We start from the raw sequence: 21,721 nt of genomic DNA on the forward strand, positions 1-21,721 counted from the left end.
CCCCCCCCACTATCCCCAATAAACACTGCCTGCCTCCCCTCCCTGCTGGCCCCAATAAACATAATGTTTGGTCCCTTGCTGCTACCCCCAGTAAGCATTGCCCACCCCACCTCCACTGCCCCCAATAAACATATCGCCACCTCACCTGGTCCCCTGATGGATATAGTCCCCCTTTATAGCTGGTCCCCCTCTTTCCCCCCTTATAGCTGGTCCCCCTCTTTCCCCCCTTATAGCTGGTCCCCCTCTTTCCCCCTCTATAGCTGGTCCCCCTCTTTCCCCCTCTATAGCTGGTCCCCCTCTTTCCCCCTCTATAGCTGGTCCCCCTCTTTCCCCCCTTATAGATGGTCCCCCTCTTCCCTCTCCCCCCTTATAGCTGGTCCTCTTTTCCCCCCTTATAGCTGGTCCCCCTCTTCCCTCTCCCCCCATATAGCTGGTCCTCCTTTCCCCCTTTAGAGATGGTCCCCCTCTTTCCCTCTTTATAGCTGGTCCACCTCTTTCCCCCCTTATAGATGGTCCCCCTCTTTCCCCCCTTATAGATGGTCCCCCTCTTTCCCTCTTTATAGCTGGTCCACCTCTTTCCCCCCTTATAGATGGTCCCCCTCTTTCCCCCCTTATAGATGGTCCCCCTCTTTCCCCCTCTAAAGATGGTCCCCCTCTTTCCCCCCTTATAGATGGTCCCCCTCTTTCCCCCTTTATAGATGGTCCCCCTCTTTCCCCCCTTATAGCTGGTCCTCCTCTCCCCCCATATAGCTGGTCCTCCTTTCCCCCCTCCCTTATAGATGTCTCCCTCTCCCTCCTCCCTTATAGATGGTCCCCCTCTCCCTCCTCCCTTATAGATGGTCCCCCTCTCCCCCCTTATAGATAGTCCCCCTCTCCCCCCTCCCTTATAGATGGTCCCCCTCTCCCCCCTCCCTTATAGATGGTCCCCCTCTTTCCCCCCTCCCTTATAGATGGTCCCCCTCTTCCCTCTCCCCCCTCCCTTATAGATGGTCCCCCTCTCCCCCCTCCCTTATAGATGGTCCCCCTCTTCCCTCTCCCCCCTCCCTTATAGATGGTCCCCCTCTCCCCCCTCCCTTATAGATGGTCCCCCTCTCCCCCCTCCCTTATAGATGGTCCCCCTCTCCCCCCTCCCTTATAGATGGTCCCCCTCTCCCCCCTTATAGATGGTCCCCCTCTCCCCCCTTATAGATGGTCCCCCTCTCCCCCCCCCCTTATAGATGGTCCCCCTCTCCCCCCTCCCTTTATAGATGGTCCCCTCTCCCTTATAGATAGTCCCCCTCTCCCCCCTCCCTTTATAGATGGTCCCCCTCTCCTCCCTTTATAGATAGTCCCCCTCTCCCCCCTCCCTTTATAGATGGTCCCCCTCTTCCCTCTCCCCCCTCCCTTATAGATGGTCCCCCTCTCCCCCCTCCCTTATAGATGGTCCCCCTCTTCCCTCTCCCCCCTCCCTTATAGATGGTCCCCCTCTCCCCCCTCCCTTATAGATGGTCCCCCTCTTCCCTCTCCCCCCTCCCTTATAGATGGTCCCCCTCTCCCCCCTCCCTTATAGATGGTCCCCCTCTCCCCCCTCCCTTTATAGATGGTCCCCCTCTTCCCTCTCCCCCCTCCCTTATAGATGGTCCCCCTCCCTTATAGATGGTCCCCCTCTCCCCCCTCCCTTTATAGATGGTCCCCCTCTCCCCCCTTATAGATAGTCCCCCTCTCCCCCCTCCCTTTATAGATGGTCCCCCTCTCCCCCCCCCCCTTTATAGATGGTCCCCCTCTCCCCCCTTATAGATGGTCCCCCTCTCCCCCCTCCTTATAGATGGTCCCCCTCTCCCCCCCCTTATAAATGGTCCCCCTCTCCCCCCTCCCTTTATAGATGGTCCCCCTCTCCCCCCTTATAGATAGTCACCCTCTCCCCCCTTATAGATAGTCCCCCTCTCCCCCCTCCCTTATAGATGGTCCCCCTATCCCCCCTCCCTTTATAGATGGTCCCCCTCTCCCCCCTTATAGATGGTCCCCCTCTCCCCCCTTATAGATAGTCCCCCTCTCCCCCCTCCCTTATAGATGGTCCCCCTCTCCCCCCCCCCTTATAGATGGTCCCCCTCTCCCCCCCTTATAGATGGTCCCCCTCTCCCCCCTTATAGATAGTCCCCCTCTCCCCCCCTCCCTTATAGATGGTCCCCCTCTCCCCCCCCCTTTATAGATGGTCCCCCTCTCCCCCTCCCTTATAGATGGTTCCCCTCTCCCCCCTCCCTTATAGATGGTCCCCCTCTTTCCCCTCCCTTATAGATGGTCCCCCTCTTCCCTTTCCCCCTCCCTTATAGATGGTCCCCTCTCCCCCCTCCCTTATAGATGGTCCCCCTCTTCCCTCTCCCCCCTCCCTTATAGATGGTCCCCCTCTCCCCCCTCCCTTATAGATGGTCCCCCTCTCCCCCTCCCTTATAGATGGTCCCCCTCTCCCCCCCCCTTATAGATAGTCCCCCCTCTCCCCCCTCCCTTATAGATGGTCCCCCTCTCCCCCCCCCCTTATAGATGGCCCCCCTCTCCCCCCTTATAGATGGTCCCCCTCTCCCCCCTTATAGATAGTCCCCCTCTCCCCCCTCCCTTATAGATGGTCCCCCTCTCCCCCCCCCCTTTATAGATGGTCCCCCTCTCCCCCCTTATAGATGGTCCCCCTCTCCCCCCTCCCTTATAGATGGTCCCCCTTTCCCCCCTCCCTTTATAGATGGCCCCCCTCTCCCCCCTCCCCTTATAGCTGGTCCCCCTCTCCCCCCTCCCTTTATAGATGGTCCCCCTCTCCCCCCTCCCCTTATAGCTGGTCCCCCTCTCCCCCCCCCCCCTTATAGCTGGTCCCCCTCTCCCCCCCCCCCTTATAGCTGGTCCCCCTCTTCCCCCCCCCCCTTATAGCTGGTCCCCCTCTTCTCACCTTTATAGATGTCCCCCCAGTGAGTAAATAACACAAAATAACAAAATACAACTCACCTACCCTGCGTTCCCCCGTCGATCCTCTCTCCTTCTGCAGTCTCCGTCTGATGCGCGGCTGCCGGGGGTGTCCCGTCCTCTCCCCGGCAGCGCGCGCATCACACAGCTCCTAGTGCCGCCTGGGCCCTGACTTCCGGTACGTGCGCTCCCAGTACCGGAAGTCAGGACCCCAGGCGGCACTAGGAGCTGTGTGATGCGCACGCTGCCGGGGAGAGGACGGGACACCCCCGGCAGCCGCGCATCAGATGGAGGCAGCCGGAGACTCTTGTGACCGCAAGCGAAACAATGCTTGCGGTCACAAGAGTGCAGTGGCGGGGGGAAGGGGGCCTCCCGGGCGGCATTATAATGTGGGCGGCAAGGCATGGGCCCCCCCGGAGCCTCGGGCCCCGGGCGGCCGCCCAAACCGCCTACATTATAATCCGCCATTGACTGGGACACTACACATAGTATTGTAAGTAACGGTGAAGGTAGGGGAAGAGATAATGGAGGAGACAGAGGAGGACATGGGGGGAGAGCGCTGCAGGTAGGAATGATTGTGTGGTAACCCCAGTGTGGAGGTACGGCCGGTCACTTGCCAGATGTTTAGGCGTGACACCAGTTCTATGGTGGTTGGCCGAGATGTAGCTGGGCCCAGTGATGTTATGTCGTGACACCAGTGCCGATTGGGCACACAGGTATGGTGGCACACCTGCTTTTATTTTAAGAGGCTGTTAAACCTTGTTTCCCTGTGGACAGTGTCCTGCCGGGTTGTTGCGGGGTTCCATGGGTACTTATCACGGTGGTCCGGAGTGGAGTAGTGACCCACCCGGACTATTGGCACTGCCACCCACAGAAAGGGGAAATAACCCAAGGAGTATGTGTGTACTGTGTTGGTGTTTGACGAGGAATCACAGAGTCTCTGCTTTACTCTGGAGATACTTCAAGCAGGCAGCAGATTATACAGCTTTGCTTTGATACAACACTTCACACTTGATAAGCTACTTAATACTTTAGGGTCCAGAACTGTGCGGAGAGTAGAGAGTGGTACAGTCGTGCTGACTTAGTTGCGTGATGATAGGTGAAATAGAGGATCAGAAGAGTAGAAAGAAGGATGTCGAGAGAGTCCCAACCCAATGTAGTACTGTAGAAATTCGGAGGTAGAAATAGAAGAATACTTGAGAGTAGAGAGAATGTTTTGACTCTTTGGTCTTTGCATCACCTATTGCCCACCAGCATCGAGTGACCTGTCCTAGAGGGTGACACAAGCCCCAGACCTTGTTACCTGGGATGAGCGGAATGCTGAGGGTTCCCTGCGAGATAGAGTGCATAAGCGTCTAACAACTTTGCTCTATCCAGATCAGTTCCTTTATGTTCTTTATGGATGCTCTCCTGCACTGTGTCTCTCCTTGTCTACGATGTTGATTGACATGATCCCCGACTTGTCCTTTCTATTGAAAGTCTTAACACTGCATATTGTTGAGTGAGGTTACTTGAGAGAAAAGGTGTTCAGCTGACTGGGGGACCTTGCGGGAGCCAGGGCCCAGCTGGACTACTGTAGAGAGTGTACTGACTTGTGTCCTTCCTCTACAGAGTCTAACAGCAAAAGACAACTACACTTCCTCTACCCATGACTTCTTTCCTACAGCCCCTGTAAGGTGTGCTGTGAGTGGGTGAGGAGTGTGTATGTGAGAAATTAAGAGAGAGATGATAGGTGAGAAGAAGAAAGAACTCTCGTTGGTCTACAGATCCATGTGACACACAAATAAACAATAACCCTTTGGTTCCTACAGCCGTGCAATAACTGAGCATACATACTTACAACAACGACATCTGGTGGTGAAACTCTGGTACTACTACATCACCACTTATACTTGAAAGTACAGGCTTTTACGAAGGGTATAACCAATAGCAACACCCGTGGTGGAATACCACAATTGGAGTTAAGCTGGATATTGGAATTACAGTATTATCTTACAACCAAAAAGCCGGAATCACCTTCATGTTAAATATTAGATTCAAGCCAAACAAATCGGTGTAGCTATTGTTATCACCATTCTTGTGGGGTCCACATATCTGTCATCTGCCTTGGTCCCTATGCTACCAAGTGTCATTGTGTCACTATACTGTACCCCAAGTGTCACTATCCTGTACCCCAAGTGTCAGAGTGTCACTATCCTGTACCCCAAATGTCACTATTCTGTACATGAGCACAAAAGGGAGACATTACAATATTTTTTTATTGTTCTGTTAGGAAGTTTTTATGGATTGGGGATAATAATACAGATACAGCGGCTCCTGTCCATCATGTAAGGTGGAGGATTATAGAGGAGGCTCCTGGTATATATAATCACCTCCTGTCCATCATGTAAGGTGGAGGATTATAGAGGAGGCTCCTGGTATATATAATCACCTCCTGTCCATCATGTAAGGTGGAGGATTATAGAGGAGGCTCCTGGTATATATAATCACCTCCTGTCCATCATGTAAGGTGGAGGATTATAGAGGAGGCTCCTGGTATATATAATCACCTCCTGTCCATCATGTAAGGTGGAGGATTATAGAGGAGGCTCCTGGTATATATAATCACCTCCTGTCCATCATGTAAGGTGGAGGATTATAGCGGAGGCTCCTGGTATATATAATCACCTCCTGTCCATCATGTAAGGTGGAGGATTATAGAGGAGGCTCCTGGTATATATAATCACCTCCTGTCCATCATGTAAGGTGGAGGATTATAGAGGAGGCTCCTGGTATATATAATCACCTCCTGTCCATCATGTAAGGTGGAGGATTATAGAGGAGGCTCCTGGTATATATAATCCCCTCCTGTCCATCATGTAAGGTGGAGGATTATAGAGGAGGCTCCTGCTAGTTATATTCGGCTCCGGTGACTCTGGGGCTTTATAGTTGCAGTGCTCGTCCAGCAGATCGTCGTAGCCGGTGATGTTCCGCACAGGGTTTTCCTGAGGACATAGAGATTCTCATTATTTTTACAATTTCCACAGCTGCACTTTATAACTAGATCCCCCCTTAACCCTTTAGCGACCCATGACGTATCTGATACGTCATGGTGCCGCTCGGGGTGTTTAGAGCGGGGTCCCGCCGGGACCCCGCTCTGAACGGCGCTGATCCCGGCTGACACGTGCAGCCGGGCAGTGCCTCTATTAGCCGGCGCAGGTCCCGTTGCCGTGCCGGCTAATTAAGCCTCTAAGTGCAGCTGTCAAACCTGACAGCTGCACTTAGAGGCTTCAGACCTCACGTCCCTGGTGTCTAGTGGGACGGATCTCCCCCCCGCGATGCGATCGCGGGGGGGAGATCCGTTCTTCTGCCCGTGCCGGGCCTCAGCTTCGGAATGACGCTGATCCCGGCTCGGCAGTAGATTGCTATGGCCTGCAGCAGGCCATAGTAATCTATGACCGATCTAATCGATCTTTGCTGTGTATATACACAGCATTGATCTCTATGAGAGATCAGTGCTGTCTATATACAAGTCCCCCAGGGGGGCTTCTAGTTACAGTAAAAAAAAAAGTAAAAAAGTGTTTTTATTAATAAAAAATCCCCTCCCCTAATAAAAGTCCAAATCACCCCCCTTTTCCCATTTTATAAATATAAATTAATAAATAAATAAATAAATAAATAAATAAACATATTTAGTATCGCCGCGCGCGTAATCGCCCGAACTATTAATTAATCACATTCCTGATCTCGCACGGTAAACGGCGTAAGCGCAAAAAAATCCTAAAGTGCAAAATTGCGCATTTTTTGTCGCATCAAATCCAGAAAAAATGTAATAAAAAACGATAAAAAAGTCGGATATGCGCAATCAAGGTACCGATAGAAAGAACACATCATGGCGCAAAAACTGACACCTGACAGCGCCATAGACCAAAGGATAAAAGCGCTATAAGCCTGGGAATGGAGCGATTTTAAGGAACGTATATTTGTTAACAATGGTTTGAATTTTTTACAGGCCATCCGATACAATATAAGTTATACATGTTATATATCATAGTAATCGTAACGACTTGAGGAACATGCATAACAAGTCAGTTTTACCATAGGACGGACGGCGTAAATGCAAAACTCCCCGAAATCAAAACAAATTCGTTTTTTTTTCAATTTGACAGCGCAAATGATTTTTTTTCGGTTTCGCAGCATATGTTATGGAAAAATAATGCCTGTCATTGCAAAGTACAATTGGTTTCGCAAAAAATAAGCGCTCATATACGTCTCTAGGTGAAAAAATGCAAGCGCTATGGACTTTCAAACTTAAAATGGAATAAGCAAAAGTGCAAAAACGAAAATAGGCTTTGACCTTAAGGGGTTAAAGGGGCACTCCAGAGAAAACTTTTTTCTTTCAAATCAATTAGTGTCAGAAAGTTATTTAGATTTGTTATTTAATTCTTTTAAAACACCTCCAGTCTTTCAGTACTTATCAGCTGCAGGAATGTCCTGCAGGAAGTGGTGTATTCTTCCAGTCTGACACAGTGCTCTCTGCTGCCACCTCTGTCTATGTCAGGAACTGTCCAGAGCAGTAGCAAATCCCCATAGAAAACCTCTCCTGTTCTGGACAGTTCCTGACATGAACAGAGGTGGCAGTAGAGAGCACTGTGTCAGACTGGAGAGAATACACAACTTCCTGCAGGACATATGTGGTGTCCCACCATGGGTGTTCTCTTCTGTTTCTCATGCACCTTTCGTAAAAGCTCTGCACTCAGGTTAAGTGGTGATGAAGGGTACTTTGCAGTATCACCACTAGATTTTGTATTTTTATGTATTGCACGGCTAAAGGAATCTAAGGGTTAAGATCTATTTTGTTTCTGACCAGTAGGAGGTGCTATCTACTTCTAACCTATTATCTTTCTTCTTTCTTTTACACACTCATCCCCACCACTCACAGGGTAGATTACTTATCCCCTGTAGGACGTTAGTGACTTGGTGGAGGAAGTGCAAGTCCAGATTCTCGTGGGAAAAAGACACAAAGAGCAAGTGTCCCTGTTGTAGCCAAGCTTATGCCTGGACCCTTGTCTGGGAGACACCGTAGTATACAGATGCTATAGACAACTAGACCTTTTACTACTACTTCTACTATATCTATTATGCAGTGCTAAGCGCTTTAAGGGAGAAGAGTCCAGGAACAACCTAATCCATGCAGTGAACCAGTCTAAAAGGTCCAGGGCAGTATCCTAAGTACAAGAGGAACTAGCCTGGATAGGACAAAGCTACCGGGAGGTCTACGTATCGTATCTCGCAGTGCAGGTAACTGGGACACCCCCAGGAGCTTAGCTTTACCCACATAACAATGGCTGGGTCTTGTATCACCCTATTGGATGGGTCACTCAAGACTGTAGGGCACTAGGTGGTCAGACCAAAGTCTATACACGGGTACAAGTACAATATTCACTTTAAAGTATTTCTCCAAAGTTCCGGCAGAGCACATTGCTACATTGGGTCAGGGCTCTTTCGACCAACTCTTCTCGACTCTCTGAGCACTGCTGCAACTACCTCTCCTCTCTTTTACGCTGAGCACCTCCTCAAGCACAAACAAGCTCCAGTATTAAAGTCTATGTGAAAATGTATCTATTCTGCCAAAGTGTATTGTACTATTCAGAGACTGCACAGTAAAGCTGTTATATTTTTATATCACTGGGAATCGGTTTTCTTTTTCTATGCACCAGTACCTATACACACTAGCCACACTATATACACTCCACCACACGTACAGCAGCTGATAAGTATGGAAACACTTGTGCTTTTTAAATAGAAGTAAATTACAAATCTTTTCTGACACCAGTTGTTTAAAAAGTAAAAAAAGAAATTTCACCAGAGTACCCCTTTAAGAATTCCAGTCTTGGTTGTTATGTTAACTGCTACCACTAGGGTTGCTCTCTGCCTATGAATTACACAGATGTGTCCTTCCTGCACTTTCTGGAGGTAAGCTCCATATATATCGTGATATCAATGAGGGCGTACCTGTCACTCAATGATGACCAGTAGAGGACGCTCTCCTCCTACCACGGCTCTGATGAGGATCTCACATTCCTCGGTTGGACGTCTTCATTCCTCAGGGAGGTGATACTGAACATGCAGAGCGGACGCCATGGCTGCGGGGAAAAATCGCAAAACAGAAGACGACACATGTGATGGTAGTACTGAGGGTCACATTACTGAGAAGGACATTAATGTTGGGAACATTTACAGACCCTCACAAACCCTAAGGGCCCCACGTTTACTAATAAATGTATATTACTGTATAAATTGGCAAATCCAATATGCAGCCTGGAATACCAAAGCTAAGTATTGCCGTGACTGCAATGCTCTCTATGGACAGGAAAATGCTTGTTGCAAAAATGCTAGTCTAACCTTGCGAAACACCCCACTGATCTCACTAATCTCACTTCCTATGTGACTAATCGAAATGGCAGCGTGCAATGAGACACTGAGAGAGCATTCTATGCAGCACAGTGAGTGAGCAGAAAATGGCTTCCGGAACGCAGCACAGTGACTTCTATATGAGATGGTCATGTGATTTTTAGCAGACAATGAGACCCCTACACCTCAGCAATGACTTTTCTGACACTTCTATGTGCTCTGCACTTATTGGCTGGCAAAAAGGCGCTTAAATGCTAACTTGAACGGACAGTAAAATGTTCGGTTCGTGCTCGAGAAAATCGAGATGTTCGACTCGAACCTAACTTTTCTCGAACAGTTTGATCAACACTAGTAACAAGGTCTGGGGCTTGTGTCACCCTCTAGGACGGGTCCCCCGACATTGGTGGGCAATAGGTGGTGCAAAGACCAAAGAGTCAAAACACAGGCACAAGTATTCTCTCTACTCTCAAGTATTCTTCTAGCTCTACTTCCGAGGTTCCGTCAGAGCACAGTACTACATTGGGTTGGGACTCTCTTGACATTCTTCTCTCTACTCTTCGGATTGTCTAGTCTACCTCTCATCACGCAACCCAGTCAGCACGACTGTACCACTCCCTCTACTTTGAACTCCAAAGTAACATGGCTGTCCCCTACTGACACAGCTTCTCCTGCTGCACTTTCCTACGGTGGGCTCCAGTTTACTCACACCCCTCGCCCTGGCAATAAGCCGGGTGGCGGTGTTGGCCTGCTGCTAATGGACAACTGCTCCTTTACCCCAAGCCCTCCTCTCCCTGCTCTCACCCTCACCTCCTTTGAAGTACACTCTATCCGTATCTATTCCCCCTCTAACCTCCAAGTGGCCGTCATCTACCGACCACCAGGCTCCGCAACCACCTTCCTTGACCAGTTCAACACTTGGCTGTTGCATTTCCTTTCAACAGATATTCCCACCATCATCATGGGCGACTTCAACATCCCCATCGACACAACCAAATCACCCGCCTCTAAACTCCTATCACTAGCCTCCTCCTTTGGCCTTACACAGTGGTCCTCCATGGCCACTTACAAAAAGGGCCATACACTGGACCTCATCTTCTCCCGCCTCTGCCCCATAGTTGATCTCACCAGCACATCTCTGACCACAACCTCCTAACTTTCTTGTTTCTCCTCTCTTCATCTGCCCCCCCAGTCCAGAAACTTGCCCACCCTCGCAGGAACCTCAGAAACCTCAACACTCAAACACTCTCTGACTCCCTTCTGCCTCTCTCCACCATACACTCTCTGAACGACACTGACACAGCCGCAACCTTCTACAATTCCACAATAACCTCAGCCCTCGACTCTGTTGCCCCTCTCACGAAAAAGAGAACACGAAGCACGAACAGACAGCCCTGGCACACCGACCTAACCAAACAACTAAGGAGAGTGTCCAGAGCTGCTGAGCGGCGCTGGAAGAAGACTGACTCTGAGGAACACTTCCAAACATACAGGAGAGCACTCCTTGAGTTCAAATCTGCCCTCACCTCTGCTAAACAGGACTACTTTTCTTCCCTCATATCTTCCTTATCTCATAACCCTAGGCAGCTGTTTAACACCTTCAACTCTCTTCTCCGCCCCCCACTGCCACCCCCCACATCTCTCATCTCTGCTGAGGACTTTGCCACATTCTTCAAGCAGAAAATCGATGACATCAGAGGAAGCTTCAACTCACAGTCCCCTCAGCCCCCCCTCATGCCAGTCTACTGCCCGTCCCCACTAACTCATCTCTCCACCATCACAGAAGAACATCTCTCCAAACTACTCTCCACATCGCACCTCACCACCTGCGCACTTGACCCTATTCCATCCCACCTTATCCCCAACCTCTCCTCACCACTTGTCCCAGCACTTACCCATCTCTTGCATCTATCACTAACTTGTGGCATCTTCCCATCTCCATACAAACCCTACCCTACCTCCTTATCCAGCTACCGCCCCATCTCGCTTCTCCCCTTTGCCTCAAAACTCCTGGAGCAACATGTCTACCATGCACTTTCCTCCCATTTTTCATCCAACTCGCTTTTTGACTCCCTGCAATCCGGTTTCCGCCCCCTACACGCCACAGAAACTGCCCTCACCAAAGTGGCTAATGACCTGCTGACTGCCAAAACCTCGCGCCACTACTCTGTGCTCCTTCTCCTTGACCTATCTTCTGCCTTCCACACAGTTGACCATTTTCTCCTCTTACAAATCCTCTCATCCCTTGGTGTCACTAGCCTAGCCCTCTCCTGGATCTCCTCTTACATCTCCAACCGCACTTTTAGTGTCTCCCACTCCCACACCACCTCCTCTCCTCGTCCCCTTACTGTTGGTGTTCCCCAAGGCTCTGTACTCGGGCCTCTTCTCTTCTCCATCTACACCTCTGGCCTGGGACATATCATAGAATCCCATGGCTTCAGGTACCATCTTTATGCCGATGACACTCAGATCTACCTCTCTGGTCCGGATGTCACCTCTTTGCTATCCAGGATTCCAGAGTGTCTATCGGCCATATCCTCCTTCTTCTCCTCCCGCTTTCTAAAACTCAACATGGACAAAACAGAACTTATCATCTTTCCCCCATCTCGCTCCACCCCGCCTTCTAATCTGTCAATCACTATCAATGGCTGTACTCTGTCCCCTGTCCCCCAAGTCCGCTGCCTTGGGGTCACCTTTGACTCTGCCCTGTCCTTTAAACCACATATTCAGGCCCTGACCACCTCCTGCCGCCTTCACCTCGAAAACATTTCCAGAATCCACTCTTTCCTCACCCCTGACTCCACCAAACTGCTGGTCCATGCTCTCATTATCTCCCGCTTGGACTACTGTAACATCCTCCTTTCTGGCCTTCCATCTAACTCCCTTGATCCCCTCCAGTCTATCCTTAACACTGCTGCCCGACTAATCCACCTTTCCCCTCGCTTTGCCTCAGCCTCTCGCCTCTGCCAATCCCTCCACTGGCTCCCCATTGCCCAACGTATTCACTTTAAATTGCTGACCATGACGTACACGTCCGTCCACAACCTGTCACCTCCGTACATCTCTGACCTGATATCACGCTACCGTCCCTCACGCAACCTCCGATCCTCCAGTGACCTCCGTCTCCGCTCCCCCCTTGTTCGTACCTCGCACAACCGCCTCCAAGACTTTGCCCGAGCTTCCCCCATACTCTGGAACTCGCTACCCCGACACATCCGGCTCTCATCCACCATCGAGTCCTTCAAAAGTAACCTGAAAACCCATCTCTTCAAACTAGGCTACAACCTACAATAACTCTGCATCACACTGTGACTGGCTGCACTTTACCTCCTGGTTCTCTCCCTATACCCTATAGACAGGGCCGGCCTTAGGGGTGTGCGAGCAGTGCGGCCGCACAGGGCGCTGTGCACTCCCGGCAGGAAGGGGGCGCCACCTGCATCCCCCTGAGGCCATATATCCGTCCCCTGCCTCTGCACAGCAGCCGAGGAAGCTCTTCTCCCCGGACATGTGACTGCAGCCTGGCCCCCATCCCCCGCCCCCCACAGCGTCTCCCAGCTCACAGAGGCCCATAACCCCGCCTCCTCCCCCGACGGAGACATCAGCAGTGTGATCCTCCGCTCTACCTGCTTCTCCTCATGGGCAGAGACATCCTCCACTACTACTGCAGTGTGACTGTGAGTATATCTATCTCTGTCTGTGTGTGTTAGTGGAGTTTGTGTGTGCTCTGTGTGTGTTAGTGCTCTGTGTGGTAGGACAACATCTCCCAGCATGCCCCTGTGTGGTAGGACAACAACTCCCAGCATACTCCTATGTGGCTCTGTGTGGTAGGACAACAACTCCCAGCATACTCCTATGTGGCTCTGTGTGGTAGGACAACAACTCCCAGCATACTCCTGTGTGGCTCTATGTGGTAGGACAACAACTCCCAGCATACTCCTGTGTGGCTCTGAGTGGTAGGACATCTCCCAGCATGCCCCTGTGTGGTAGGACAACAACTCCCAGCATACTCCTATGTGGCTCTCTGTGGTGAGACAACAACTCCCAGCATGCTCCTGTGTGGCTCTGTGTGGTAGGACAACAACTCCCAGCATACTCCTATGTGGCTCTGTGTGGTAGGACAACAACTCCCAGCATACTCCTGTGTGGCTCTGTGTGGTAGGACAACAACTCCCAGCATACTCCTATGTGGCTCTGTGTGGTAGGACAACAACTCCCAGCATACTCCTATGTGGCTCTGTGTGGTAGGACAACAACTCCCAGCATACTCCTATGTGGCTCTGTGTGGTAGGACAACAACTCCCAGCATACTCCTGTGTGGCTCTGTGTGGTAGGACAACAACTCCCGGCATACTCCTGTGTGGCTCTGAGTGGTAGGACATCTCCCAGCATGCCCCTGTGTGGTAGGACAACAACTCCCAGCATACTCCTATGTGGCTCTCTGTGGTGAGACAACAACTCCCAGCATGCTCCTGTGTGGCTCTGTGTGGTAGGACAACAACTCCCAGCATACTCCTATGTGGCTCTGTGTGGTAGGACAACAACTCCCAGCATACTCCTGTGTGGCTCTGTGTGGTAGGACAACAACTCCCAGAATACTCTTATGTAGCTCTGTGTGGTAGGACATCTCCCAGCATGCCCCTGTGTGGTAGGACAACAACTCCCAGCATACTCCTGTGTGGCTCTGTGTGGTGGGACAACAACTCCCAGCATGCTCCTGTGTGGCTCTGTGTGGTGGGACAACAACTCCCAGCATACTCCTATGTGGCTCTCTGTGGTGGGACAACAACTCCCAGCATACTCCTATGTGGCTCTGTGTGGTAGGACAACAACTCCCAGCATACTCCTGTGTGGCTTTGTGTGGTAGGACAACAACTCCCAGCATACTCTTATGTGGCTCTGTGTGGTAGGACAACAACTCCCAGCATACTCCTGTGTGGCTCTGTGTGGTAGGACAACAACTCCCAGCATACTCCTATGTGGCTCTGTGTGGTAGGAGAACAACAACTCCCAGTGGTGGGTATGTGTGGTGTGTATGTGTATATGTGACTGTATGTGTGTCTGTGTTTGCAGGATATATATACTATGTGTCTGTGTAAGCAGTATATACACTGTGGGAGAGATTCATCAAACATGGTGTAAAGTGAAACTGGCTCAGTCGCCCCTAGCAACCAAAGAGTCTGTGAGGAATGAAAGGTGGAATCTGATTGGTTGCTAGGGGCAACTGGGCCAGTTTCACTTTACACCATGTTTGATGAATCTCCCCCGTGCGTCTGTATGTGTATATGTGACTGTATCTGTCCGTGTAAGCAGTATATACAGTGTGTGTCTCCAAGAGATAGGCTTGGGATGGGCTACAATCAGCCGGGGGGGGGGGGGGGGGGGGGGGGGGCGAAAGAATATTCTGCACAGGGCGCCATCTACCCTAAGGCCGGCCCTGCCTATAGATTGTGAGCCCTCGTGTGCAGGGTCCTCTTCCCCCATGTACCAGTCTGTATTTTACCTTCATGTAATGTTTTCTGATCTTGTATTGTTCCTGCCTGTTGCCTATCTATTGTATAGCGCTCTGGAACTAAGGGCGCTTTATAAATAAATAATAATAATAATAATAATAATAATAATAATAGTATTAAGTGACTTATCAAGTGTAAAGTATCGTATGAAGGCAAAGCTGTATTATCTGCTGCCTACCTCAAAAATCTTCAGAGTAAACCAGATTATATTTATGCTTTAAAGACTCTGTGATTCCTTGTCCAGCATCGACACAGCACACACGTCTTCCTTGGGTCATCTCCCTTTTCTGGGGCTGGCATTGCCAATAGTCCAGGTGGGTCACTTCTCCACTACGGACCACCGTGATAAGTACTCAAGGGACCCCACAACAGCCCGGCAGTTCACTGTCCACAGGGGAACAAGGTATAGCTGGCCCATTAAAACAAAAACAGGTGTGCCACCATACCTGTGTGCCCAACCGGCACTGGCGTCACGTCACAATACCACTGGGCAAGGCTATATCTTGGCCAACCACCATAGAACTGGCATCACACCTAACCATCTGGCAAGTGACCGGCCCTCTGTCCCTGCTCACCGGCGGGGCATTCACCACATCCATATTACTGCAGTCACTAAGAGTTCCCATCACTACTGTCTGCGAGAGTCCATATTACTGCAGTCACCGAGAGTCCCCATTACTACAGTCTGTGAGAGTCCACATCACTACAGTCACTGAGTGTCCCCATTACTACAGTCTGTGAGAGTCCCCATTACTACAGTCTGTGAGAGTCCCCATTACTACAGTCACTGAGTGTCCCCATTACTACAGTCACTGAGTGTCCCCATTACTACAGTCACTGAGAGTCCCCATTACTACAGTCACTGAGAGTCCCCATTACTACAGTCACTGAGAGTCCCCATTACTACAGTCACTGAGAGTCCCCATTACTACAGTCACTGAGAGTCCCCATTACTACAGTCACTGAGTGTCCCCATTACTACAGTCTGTGAGAGTCCCCATTACTACAGTCTGTGAGAGTCCCCATTACTACAGTCACTGAGAGTCCACATCACTACAGTCTGTGAGAGTCCCCATTACTACAGTCACTGAGAGTCCACATCACTACAGTCTGTGAGAGTCCCCATTACTACAGTCACTGAGAGTCCCCATTACTACAGTCACTGAGAGTCCACATCACTACAGTCTGTGAGAGTCCCCATTACTACAGTCACTGAGAGTCCCCATTACTACAGTCACTGAGAGTCCCCATTACTACAGTCACTGAGAGTCCCCATGACTACAGTCTGTGAGAGTCCCCATTACTACAGTCTGTGAGAGTCCCCATTACTACAGTCACTGAGAGTCCCCATTACTACAGTCTGTGAGAGTCCCCATTACTACAGTCTGTGAGAGTCCCCATTACTACAGTCACTGAGAGTCCACATCACTACAGTCTGTGAGAGTCCCCATTACTACAGTCACTGAGAGTCCCCATTACTACAGTCTGTGAGAGTCCCCATTACTACAGTCTGTGACAGTCCCCATTACTACAGTCACTGAGAGTCCACATCACTACAGTCTGTGAGAGTCCCCATTACTACAGTCACTGACAGTCCCCATTACTACAGTCACTGAGTGTCCCCATTACTACAGTCACTGAGAGTCCACATCACTACAGTCTGTGAGAGTCCCCATTACTACAGTCACTGAGAGTCCCCATTACTACAGTCTGTGAGAGTCCCCATTACTACAGTCTGTGAGAGTCCCCATTACTACAGTCTGTGAGAGTCCCCATTACTACAGTCACTGAGAGTCCACATCACTACAGTCTGTGAGAGTCCCCATTACTACAGTCACTGAGAGTCCCCATTACTACAGTCTGTGAGAGTCCCCATTACTACAGTCTGTGACAGTCCCCATTACTACAGTCACTGAGAGTCCACATCACTACAGTCTGTGAGAGTCCCCATTACTACAGTCACTGACAGTCCCCATTACTACAGTCACTGAGTGTCCCCATTACTACAGTCACTGAGAGTCCACATCACTACAGTCTGTGAGAGTCCCCATTACTACAGTCACTGAGAGTCCCCATTACTACAGTCACTGAGAGTCCCCATTACTACAGTCACTGAGAGTCCACATCACTACAGTCTGTGAGAGTCCCCATTACTACAGTCACTGAGAGTCCCCATTACTACAGTCTATGAGAGTCCCCATTACTACAGTCTGTGAGAGTCCACATCACTACAGTCTGTGAGAGTCCCCATTACTACAGTCACTGAGAGTCCCCATTACTACAGTCACTGAGAGTCCCCATTACTACAGTCACTGAGAGTCCCCATTACTACAGTCTGTGAGAGTCCCCATTACTACAGTCACTGAGAGTCCCCATTACTACAGTCACTGAGAGTCCACATCACTACAGTCTGTGAGAGTCCCCATTACTACAGTCACTGAGAGTCTCCATCACTACAGTCTGTGAGAGTCCCCATTACTACAGTCACTGAGAGTCCCCATTACTACAGTCTGTGAGAGTCCCCATTACTACAGTCACTGAGAGTCCACATCACTACAGTCACTGAGAGTCCCCATTACTACAGTCACTGAGAGTCCCCATTACTACAGTCTGTGAGAGTCCCCATTACTACAGTCACTGAGAGTCCCCATTACTACAGTCACTGAGTGTCCCCATTACTACAGTCACTGAGAGTCCCCATTACTACAGTCACTGAGTGTCCCCATTACTACAGTCACTGAGAGTCCACATCACTACAGTCTGTGAGAGTCCACATCACTACAGTCACTGAGAGTCCCCATTACTACAGTCACTGAGAGTCCCCATTACTACAGTCTGTGAGAGTCCCCATCACTACAGTCTGTGAGAATCCACATTACTACAGTCACTGAGAGTCCCCATCACTACAGTCTGTGAGAATCCACATTACTACAGTCACTGAGAGTCCACATCACTACAGTCTGTGAGAGTCCCCATTACTACAGTCACTGAGAGTCCCCATCACTACAGTCTGTGAGAGTCCCCATTACTACAGTCACTGAGAGTCCACATCACTACAGTCACTGAGAGTCCCCATTACTACAGTCACTGAGAGTCCCCATTACTACAGTCTGTGAGAGTCCCCATTACTACAGTCACTGAGAGTCCACATCACTACAGTCTGTGAGAGTCCCCATTACTACAGTCACTGAGAGTCCCCATTACTACAGTCTGTGAGAGTCCCCATTACTACAGTCACTGAGAGTCCCCATTACTACAGTCTGTGAGAGTCCCCATTACTACAGTCACTGAGAGTCCACATCACTACAGTCTGTGAGAATCCACATTAATATGTAGTGCTGCTTTGGTAGTAGTACTCCATCGGATGATGTTATGACAGGTGGTTGTAACAGCTCAGCCAGAGGTGGTGGTAATGTTGTGACGCCAGTGCTAGTCCAGCTCACAGGTGAGATGTTGGTACCTGCTTTGTGTTGGGGCTGGCTGTATTCCCCAGAAATGGTCAGTGATCTGCCGGGCTGTAATGGGTCCCTTTGGGTCCTGTCACGGTAGTCCTGAGTGGCAACTGATCTACCTGGACTGTCGGTACAATCATCCACAGAAAGGGGAAAAATTACCCAAGGTGTGCAGCTGGTGTGTATGGGTGCTGGTGCTGAGGAAAGGATGACTGAGTCCCAGTAATATAAAAATATAACAGCTTTACTGTACAGTCTCTTAGTAGTACAATACACTTTGGTAAAATAGATAAATCTTTACACAGACTTCAGTGCTTCACTCGGTTGTACTTGAGGAGGTGCTTGAAGAAATAGAGTAGAAAGAGGTAGCTGTAGCAGTGCTTGTAAAAATTAGAGTAGAGAAGAGTTTGTCGAGGGAGTCCTAACCCAATGTAGCAGTGTACTCTGCCGGAACTGTTGAGAATACCAGTAGAGTGAGAAGTTACTTGTACCCGTGTATAGACTTTGGTCTGACCACCTTGTGCCCTACAGTGTCGAGTGACCTGTCCTAATAGGGTGATACAAATCCCAGTCGTGGTTATCTGGGTTAAGCTAAGCTCCCAGGGGTGTCCCAGTTACCTACATAGGATACATAGACCTTCCTTGGTAGCTATGTTCTATCCAGGCTAGTTCCTCTGGTTCTCACGATACTGGCCTGCACTTTTAGGCCAGGTTCACATTATGTAAAAACAATGGCCATATTTCATAACAACAGCCATAGTTGTGCAAACAATGGCTGTTATTTCACAAATAACAGCCGCTGTTACGAAATACGGCCGTTGTTTTTACATAGTGTGATCCTGGCCTTAGACTGGTTCACGGCATGGGTCAGGCTGTTCCTAGACTCTTCTCCCTTTTTAGTGTTTAGCACTGCATAGTAGATATAGTAGGAATACTGGAAGAACTGGTTGTCTCTAGCTGCATCTGTATGCACATGTGTCAGACTAGACTCTCCGAACTTAACTTTTGGTCCCGGACACGGGTCCTGGCATAAGCCAGATCCTGGCTTGACTACAGAAGGGACGTTTGTTCTGTGTGTCCTTCTCCCACAAGAATCTAGACAAGACTGAAGCTACACCTCCTCCACCAAGTAACAACTTCCTACAGTGGCTAAGTAATCTACTCAGTGAGTGGTGGGGATCAGTGTGAGCAAGGAAAGAAGAAAGATAATAGGCTGAGAGTAGAGAGCACCTCCTATAGGTCAATAAGAGCACATTGTATATAGAAAACATTAACCCAACCGACACTGGCCTCAGGACAAACCACCACTGGGCACGGCTATATCTCGGCCAACCACCACAGAACTGGCGTCACACCTTACCATCTGGCAAGTGACCGGCCGCACCTCCTCCACACCAGAGGTCACCACATTATTACCCCCATCACCCCCCATCATTATCTGCCCCCAGAACTGCACTCACCTGTGACTGATGTGACTGTCAGGCTCTTATTACCCCCATCACCCCCATCATTATCTGCCCCCAGAGCTGCACTCACCTGTGACTGATGTGACTGTCAGGCTCTTATTACCCCCATCACCCCCCACCATTATCTGCCCCCAGAGCTGCGCTCACCTGTGACTGATGTGACTGTCAGGCTCTTATTACCCCCATCACCCCCATCATTATCTGCCCCCAGAGCTGCGCTCACCTGTGACTGATGTGACTGTCAGGCTCTTATTACCCCATCACCCCCATCATTATCTGCCCCCAGAGCTGCACTCACCTGTGACTGATGTGACTGTCAGGCTCTTATTACCCCATCACCCCCATCATTATCTGCCCCCAGAGCTGCGCTCACCTGTGACTGATGTGACTGTCAGGCTCTTATTACCCCCAACACCCCCCATCATTATCTGCACCCAGAGCTGCGCTCACCTGTCAGTCCCCGCGGTACAGATGACGTCTCGCTCTCCGCTCTTCTCTTTATACACAGATGTCACATTACTGGATCCAGGTGAAAGTTTCCGCACTCTTTGTTCTTTATTCCGGGATCGGGAGAAGCTCATCCCCGACATTTCCTGCTGTCACCTCCCAGGAGAGAGAACCCTGCCGGCTACTGCTGCTGTTATCAGATCTCATGTGCCCCCTGGGGCGTGGGGGTGTGGTTTATCGATAGGAATGGTTTATAGATGGGTGTGGTTTATAGATGGGGATGTGGTTTATAGATGGGGTGTGGTTTATAGATTGGGTGTGGTTCATAGATGGGGTGTGGTTTATAGATAGGAATTGTTTATGGATGGAGTAATGTTTATAGATGGGAGTGGTTTATAGATGGGGTGTGGTTTATAGATGGGAGTGGTTTATAGATGGGTGTGGTTTATAGATGGGTATGGTTTATAGATGGGTGCGGTTTATAGATGGGTGTGGTTTATAGATGGGGTGTGGTTTATAGATGGGGGATGTGGTTTATAGATGGGGTGTGGTTTATAGATGGGAGTGGTTTGTAGATGGGTGTGGTTTATAGATGGGTATGGTTTATAGATGGGTGCGGTTTATAGATGGGTGTGGTTTATAGATAGGAATTGTTTATGGATGGAGTGTTGTTTATAGATTGGAGTGGTTTATGGATGGGAGTGGTTTATGGAAGGGTGTGGTTTATAGATGGGGATGTGCTTTATAGATAGGAATGGTTTATAAATGGGTGTGGTTTATAGATGGGGATGTGGTTTATAGATAGGAATTGTTTATAGATGGGTGTGGTTTATAGATGGGTGTGGTTTATAGATGGGTGTGGTTTATAGATGGGGATGTGGTTTATAGATAGGAATTGTTTATGGATGGGGTGTGGTTTATAGATGGGAGTGGTTTATAGATGGGGTGTGGTTTATAGATGCGGTGTGGTTTATAGATGGGGATGTGGTTTATAGATGGGACGGGGTCTAATTCGCCATCTAGGCCTGGGAGCCTCGGATGATGACTCCCTGTACGGCTCTGTGCACACTGTGTTCACATTTCTAAGCCTGTATCCCTGATAGAGGTGCAGCACTATTGGAGTACAAAGCACTTAGGGTGCACTTGGCTGCCACATCTATGAGTTATATGGAGGCCTATAAATATGTTTACTGTATATGCCAGGAGTGCTTCCCAGTATATACAGTAATAACAGAGTGACAACACAGTGTGCACGGAGCCGAACTCAACACCAGCCTCCTCTAAACCATGGTCCTTCTACTACTACAGCACTTCCATATTGTTGTCCCCCTCCTCCCCCTCCCCCGCCTCCTCCTCCTCCCCCACCTCCTCCTTCCCCTCCTCCCTGTCCTCCTCCTCCTCCCCATCCTCCCCATAGTCCAGGACGTCCTCTTTGCCACGCTTTCCCTCCACCTCCTCCTCCCCCTCCTCCGCCTCCCGATCCTGCTGTCCCTCCCCCTCCACCCACTCGTCCTATTCCGCGCCCTCCTCT

At 50.0% G+C, this 21,721-nt stretch overlaps 1 long non-coding RNA gene across 1 annotated transcript; it reads right to left on the reverse strand.

Moving 5' to 3' along the window:
• Positions 1–5,165: 5,165 nt before the first annotated feature.
• Positions 5,166–21,485, reverse strand: LOC138784261 (uncharacterized). The gene is made up of 3 exons (XR_011361800.1): positions 20,194–21,485; positions 8,920–9,050; positions 5,166–5,909 (listed from the first exon to the last, which is right to left on the reverse strand). It is a non-coding gene; the product is annotated as an uncharacterized lncRNA (long non-coding RNA).
• Positions 21,486–21,721: the final 236 nt, after the last annotated feature.

This window comes from Dendropsophus ebraccatus, chromosome 2, assembly GCF_027789765.1.
Source record: "Dendropsophus ebraccatus isolate aDenEbr1 chromosome 2, aDenEbr1.pat, whole genome shotgun sequence".
Classification (NCBI taxonomy): Eukaryota; Metazoa; Chordata; class Amphibia; order Anura; family Hylidae; genus Dendropsophus; species Dendropsophus ebraccatus.